Consider the following 7,851-nt stretch of genomic DNA (forward strand, 5'->3'; position numbering starts at 1 on the left):
GCAAAGTATTTCTTCATAAATCAGACTATTAATCCAGTTTTTCACCTGACAAAAACACATTGATGCTTTATAAAGAGAAAAGTGAGTGTTTTCAAACTGTTATCAGCTGCCCTCCAAAACACAACAGAGCCTGAATGGAATTCATTTTCCGTCACAAAATTACATTTGAAACGTAAACAGCGACCAGTCTTCCCAAACAGTCTCCTAGCTTAATCCACAAACCTCTCTATGAAGTGTTTTCTTATTTGTGCTGTCTATACAAAGCAGCGCCAATTAAAACAATAATGACAGTGAGGGCTGTGGATTACTCTGAGGTACCAGGACATTGTTTCTGGAGAGACATGCTGATGTTTGGTGTCTCATTTTTCCCCCCCAATTTGTTAAGCACCACAAGTCAATTTGGGTTGTTGAGGCATATTCTAAAAACCAGAGCCTGACTTGTATCACTGCTTGTCTTGAGAACACGGCATCGACTGACATACTCTATTCATAATACTGTATAATAAGGGTAATTTTGCTTTATGGCAAGACCTTCAGACAGCCAACACATGAATGTACTCATTTGATTATTCAGTCATATAGAGCTGTCCTTGCAGTTAGATCAGTAACCCACAGCCTGTCATGGCCTTAAACCAGATGACTGTGAACACCAAATGACTCCAACCTTTAGAAAATGTAATTTTTCCATTATGTTATTTATAACATACTGGACTGGATAACATTTATGTCAGGGGTTAGCTTTGCAGAACAGCACACTTTCAACTGCAGGTGACATCACTGAACGTTGCCTCTGACTTTGTTCTGTTAATGTTGGCAGTATTAATGTTGGCGTCTAATCAAAAGTCAGGGGGGTGGCAAAATTAAAATGAAACTGAAAAGGGAAGTTGAACAGAACTAATCAGAAGCAATTCACATTTGTTAATTATTGTGCAGAACCAAAGTGGGTCATACAGATTGACTTGGCGAAAAAGCTTGATTTGGTGTGATAAATACAAAATTATCAAAAGTACTAATTGAATCAACTTTTTCGCATGAGAATATAACTGTTTTCATGCATCTTAGAGGGAAAAGTTCAAAATGAGCTTGGTTATCCAGCTGAGGCTAAGAAATCACACAAGTGCATCACCAAGGAGTAAAATTGAGTTAAGGGATTCTACAGTTTGGTTTAATAAGGTGCTTTCTAAATTAAGAACATGGGACTCAAAAACTCATTTATTTCTTTTAAACAACATTGTTCACCTATTGAGTCAAGTTTTTATTCTCTCTGCTTTTATGAGATGAGTGGGTGTGAATTGGACCTTTGCTGTTCAAATACATTCCATATATCAGTGTCCTGACTATAGAAAATGAATATTTCCAGCCCAGTGAACTACTTATGTGCTGTGACAGAACTATCTATTCTAATAGTTACAAGAAAGCATGAAAGGTATGTGCAGACTTCCTCTGCTCTCACCACCTTGAACCCATTTATGAAGTCTTTACATCCTTGTTGGCTTGCCCAGCCCCCACCCCTCTCCCCCAAACAGCAGTATAGAGAACACTACACCTTTCCTCTGAGCTCATGTGCTGCCACTGTGTCTGCTCCAGGGTGTTATATCTCCAACAATCACAGAGGATACTATCTCTAATGAACTCCAAGCAGAGGCTCAGATAAAAAGAAAAAAAAAACATCTGCATAAGATATTTGATCTGCCTCCTGAAAACCTGCGCTCTCTCTTGCTTTGCTTTTGAGGGCAGGTAGTTATATGAGAGTTTGGGAGATCGTGTGAGGGAGTTGATGAAAACCTTATACTTCACAAAGTGGACTCATTAAGGTGCTTCTCAACCCAGTTTTCATTTTAATTTATGCAGAGCCCTGCCCTATAAATTCATATACTTCCACCTGAAATTGGACTAGAGGGTTTGGTTGTGTTTGCTTTCTTTTGAAATTGTCACTTGTCAGATGGAAAACTGCTCTTTGACAGACCAAAGCAGCTCTGCCGTGAACACAAGCCGGAGAGTGGGAGCAGGGAGATGAATAGGAAGCTGATATCCTCTTATTTGTAACCCTTGCCTGTCAGTTTAGGCACAATTTACTGCATATGTTATTTTGAGATGATTTCCTGACAAAGACCTCACAGTATAGATCACAGGAGTGGAAACACTGATTGACCTGATTTAACATCATATACATACAAGTAAATGATACACGGAGCTCTTCAGGTTAGTTGCAAAATTACAACATGATTCATTTTACTTTCCTTTAATAAAAAACAAAGAATACCTGTTCCTTGGAAACATTGGTTTTAAGAGTGACATGCTAATTAGTAAACATTGTTATCCCGCCACTTAGTACAAAGTAGGCAGATCTAAAATTGAGCATGCACTAAATTAGGATCAAGTTAATTATTAACAGGTCATCAGGTCTAGTGAGTGGTATGGAAACAATTATAATGCTACTATTAAACATGCAATGTTGGAGTCAGTCATTATCAACAGATTATTGCTTCCAAACAAAGGTATCATTTACGCCATGATCACAAATATGATCAAGGCTGAAAGGCTGTCAAGCTTCGAAACAAATACCGTGGTTTGAAATTTTGTGACTATGATTTTTGTGAGGATTTTTGATACAGAAATAGAATTGGTGTCGTTGCCTTTAAAGTAAGGTTTTTGTTGACAGTTTGTCTTGTTTAGCCTAAACCCATGCAGCTCTTATTCTAAGTAACTTGTAAGTAGCATGAACAATAGAGGATTTCTGAACCACATGCTGATGGTTAGAAAAAAAGAAAAAAAAAATATGATGACAATATGTCAAGCAATAGTCATTTTTAAACATAAAACAAACAAACAACAGATTTAATGAGTCTTTTTTTATGTCACTGAGATTCATACAGATTGGGACATTGTGCAGCTGAAAAACTCAAGCTGACATTGCTCTCAGATGGACAAACTACGGTGTGTAATGGTGACACTTTCCTTAATTACCCCAGACCTGGTTTGTCATTTTAGTCCTGCAATTTTGTGTCTCTGTATTTATCTGTGAAAATATACTGTATATTGATACCGCTACAATAAGCTTTAACCAGCTGAGCCATTTCATCCATCTAGCTGTATTTGTAGGCCAGAGCGCAACCTGAGGCTGTACATGTCTAAGTTTTGGATAGGAAAAAATGTTGACAGTGTATGTCCAAGTATGCCCATTATTTTTGTCCCCAACTTTTAAACTGTGTTGCAGCATTTCTCGACATTTTCTGCGACTGTGTCAGAAGTGCAGCCAATGCACAAAGTATTCATCTAAAATGCTCTCTGAGCAGCTTAGCTGCAGCTCTAGTCAGTGACTGTGAGGGCACTAATGCTGAGACAGACACATAGCTGGGGGAACTGCGCAGCCATTTAGCCATGTGTCACCCCAAGACTGGATTCACTAAGTGAGTCATAGCCCGCCCTGAGCAGGACACAGTATGCTCTTGACCACTGCAAGCCGACTGTCATCAAAATAGGACAAACTGCTGAAGTCATGGCAAAGGGCTGCAGATGCTGACATTTAAAAACAAGGTTAGAACATTTTATTATTATCCTCTTACGCTAAATGAACATGCGATACATTTTCTGAACTGCAATGTGCTCAGCCTTGTTATTATGATAACTGTTATATCTGGTTAGATTTATAAATTTAATTCTAGTCAAACAAGTCCCTTAAGACAAGTGTAGTCGAACAATGGAACCATCCACATAATACGCAACAGAGTACAAGGTTACAAATGCAATATAGCCCAGCTATACAGTCCTAAATAGTATTCAGTATACCATTCACTTTTCAAGGTGTACATCACATAATATAAAAGGTTACGCAAGACTATCATGTGTACTTTAGAGAACAACAGAAGACAAATCTGCAAATGGAAGCTGTATACAACAAGTACAAATATATAAGATACACACCTTTGAAACTTCAGTTCATATTCACACCTTTTGTGGTGTTACCTTGGATGCATCCTTATATTAGACCATAGTAGATGTGGAAGTCATAACAAAAGGATAATGAGATAAGACGTAATGAATTATTTTTCATCTTAATCATCTTCACACACCTGAACTCCAAGCCCCTAATAAAATCAACAACCCTTTCCATTGAATGGTACTGGCTCAACTCAATTTGCCTTTGTTAGTTTTCCATTAGGCAATGGTTGCGATGCAAGATGCCATTCTATACCTTACTACTGTATACTGTACTCCAACCCAAACAATTACACTCTGGTCAGCTAAGTGGGTGTACAGGTTTCTCTGTTTGTTATCCCTCTGACATCCTTTATTGTCCATATGTGACACACAATGAAGTTGCAATAGCCATTTGCATTGTTGCTATAGTAATGATAGCACACTGAAGGGCCACTATCTGCAGTGGAAAAATAAATAGGCTACCTGTTAATGAAAGTAGAATAGTTAAGTGGAGTCCAGTTGGGTTGAGTGAGTACCATGCAGTGGGAAAACACTGTAAATGACTAATTTTAACCCTTTGCATTAAATGCAAAAGGCATTTTGTGATGACATTGTAAAAAAAAAAAAAAAAAAAAAAAAGGTTAAAGACTCTCAGGTCAGGATTACTGTTATCCATTATGCATTAAGCAAACTCATTAACCTAACTCATTACATTATGCAATGAGTTGCTCCAGCAGATTCTTATTGGTGCTAATGGGTAGAATTGATATAGTGAGTTATTGGGACTGACAGATAGATGACTCTAATGTCTAATTATGACATTTCATTAAAGAGATCTCTGCGGAGGTGTTATGGCAGTTTTTGCTCATGTGTGCCAGGAGAATGCTACTCCATTTGGCCTGGAAGTAAATTATGAAGAGGCTGTGCATTTGATAAGATAAACTCTAGACTGAATTGATGCACAGTGGCAAGATTCACACTTCTGCTGTGCCCCCACAAAAACGATAACTATGTGATGTGATATCAAACAAGTGGAGGTTCAGTAACAGGCAGTCATTTCCTGTTTGTACTGGTGAAAAGTTATGAGCAAGAGGGGGATCATTACCTGACTTCAAAACATACTTTGAAAGTAATGAAGTCAGATGGCACTATCTACTCAATACATTAAGTTATTGATGGCAACATATGGCACTCTTTAGCATATCAAAGAGTCCCTCCTCTGCCAGTGTGCTCAGTTATTATTTGTGTTTCAATTGCCTATGAACTTTCTATTCCGCAGTTATGCAATTTGTGTAGAATTTACATTTGCTCACTGCAAATCTTCTTCAATTAATGCTAAGCAAAGACCAAAGTAAAGAAAGAGATGGCAGACATTTGCACATGTGATCACAGCCAGGCCACAGGTGTAATTAAGAGCTTTGATGAAGGCTGCATGGGGCACATTGGATCATTTACATGTCGTACTGTGGCACTTCAGTGGAACAAGAAGCTTAGTAAATGTTATTAGTTGCACATGGGAGTGGGAAATTGTCAAAACAAGCAGAGGTGGTGCTTCAGTTGTGGAACCCCAGCCCAATAAAGAAAGAAACAGAGACCCACAAAACGTAGAATGTATGAATGTGTATTGTGTTATTTAATACTGAATGCAATAATGGAAAAAATTTGACTGGAGGACTGCTGTCAGCCTATGGCAAAGCAGCTTCACTTCAACTTCACAACTTGTGGCTCTGTGCCTTCTTTCCTCAGCCAGTGATCTAGCATTATAATCCTGTCTCTTGAAAGACCTGGTAACTGTGTTCTTGCTGCTATCTGTGGCCCACACTGAAGGATAAATACATCTGTCTGTTCTGCTGCTAAGGAACATATTGGCTGAAGTGTTCTGAAACTTGGCAACAACATGTAGTGGGACAAAATGTACATTTACGGTGTAATGCAAACCAATGTAATAGCTCTGCCATTAAAATCTACCACTTACAAATGGTCAGGTTTGTTTCAGAAGGTTCCAATTATGAGAAGAAAGGGAGGGGAGAGTTATTTTTGTAATCTTGAAAATAATGCAAATTATAATAAGTACATTGTTCAATTTACATAACTCAAACAATGAACATATGCTTTGTAAAGGCAGAATTCCTCGTAGACATGTATTGGATTGAATTAAATTGTTAGGTCTAATAATTATAATGTTTGTTTAATCATTACCTCACATAAACACTTTTTACATTCATCACCTGGGACAAAATAAATACTTTTTGCAAATAAGTTACTACCCCGCATGTCAGAGTGGTAAATTTGAAAGCAATTATAGCTAAGACCATGCAGCTAATAGGTTTTCAGGCAACAGCTCATTTTACATTTGTAATAAATGATAGGATACACACTGGCATCAAACAAATGAAGATTTTTTTTTAACCAGGTAGGGAAATAGCTCCAATGAAAACACCACATACCTGCTGCACAGCTTTTATTTACAAGTGAAGTTAGCTCATTCCTAGCATGCTTAAGGTGCATACATGTGGGCATCTCAGTAAGAACATTGTAATGTACCCTGGAGTCCTCCCAAGCTTTTTTACAAGGAATACTATTATGCTTTTACATATCTGACAGTATTTCTATACTTTTTGTTGTGCTGCTACCAGTTTCCTTTCATTTCTGCAGGCTATGAAAATCCCCCAACTTGCCAGGCAATCCATCACAGTGAATATGATGTCAGCTTTTGTTTATAAGAGATTATTGTTGGGTGGTAATGCTGTGAGGATTTTTCAAACAATTCAGCATTTACATCTGCATCACCATACAATCATAATTTAACCATGACAGCAACCAAAGCTGACAGGATGTTTACTGGGATGGATGACACATTCGCAGGCAAGTTCAGACTCAAACAAATTAAGTTTAAGAAATGTCATGAAATAAATGAAAAGCTGTAACTTTGTGGAAGGTGGGAAGAAAATTTAAATAATGTAAAATTCTGCTGCATCCTTCAGGCAAACTGAATTTAAACTTATGGGTAATTCAGTAATGAAATTCACATTCATTCCCATAATCCACCTATTCAAAATAAATAGGGATGTAGCTGCATTTTAAATTCAACTGGTTCTAACCTCTGTCATAGTGTTATTCAGTCTGATTGAAGATGCTAACTGATAATACTCGCTTCTATCAGCTCTCTGGTTTATCTTTGTTGACTAACTAAAGTATGCGTGTAGCATCTGCCATCACAGCGGTGTTCCTGGATGTTGCAATAACTGCCATCCAGAATGATGCACTCTAATGTTTCTCCATAATCATGCCCATTGTCCGTGAAGGGCATTCCTTAGGTTGACGTGCATGTCAGATGGCCTTATATGTCAAGGTCTCTTCTCATAGTGCTGCCCTGATCTCTTCAGGCCATTTTAAAGTGACAGGGTTAACATTGACCTCTGTCATTCCACTGAGTGAGCAGCCTGCGGTGAGCCTGTTGGTGCCAGGCCAGCTGAGCCATGCTGCTAGGCAGACTCTGTGGCCCTTTGCCCCCGAGTCAGCGTCGGTGCACACCTCCAAACTGGCCCAGCTGTCCCCACTTCATTACGGGCTTATTAGGAGTATATTACTCTGTTAGGTGGGTTTGGCCGTCTAATCTGCAGTGCTGCTTAAGGAGGCAACTGCATCTCAATGACAACTGGTCACATTTCAGTAAATTTGTACCCCACGATGTGACCTCAGAGCTCCACAGTTTAAACTATTTGACTCACTAAGGTTTTTATCATTTGAAACTGTTCTCGGGGCTATTAAAGCTTTGATTAGAGTTGAGATCTGCTTGATGACAGTATTAGTGAGAGCTCAGTCTCAGCTCATGAAATTGAGGAGCGTGTGAAGCTAACCTGGAGCAGGCGTCTCTAGGTGCACTCACCTGCTCTTCCTCAAGAGGAGCAATTATGTCAAGATGAAGGA

This window comes from Trachurus trachurus, assembly GCF_905171665.1.
Source record: "Trachurus trachurus genome assembly, chromosome: 5".
Lineage (NCBI taxonomy): Eukaryota > Metazoa > Chordata > Actinopteri > Carangiformes > Carangidae > Trachurus > Trachurus trachurus.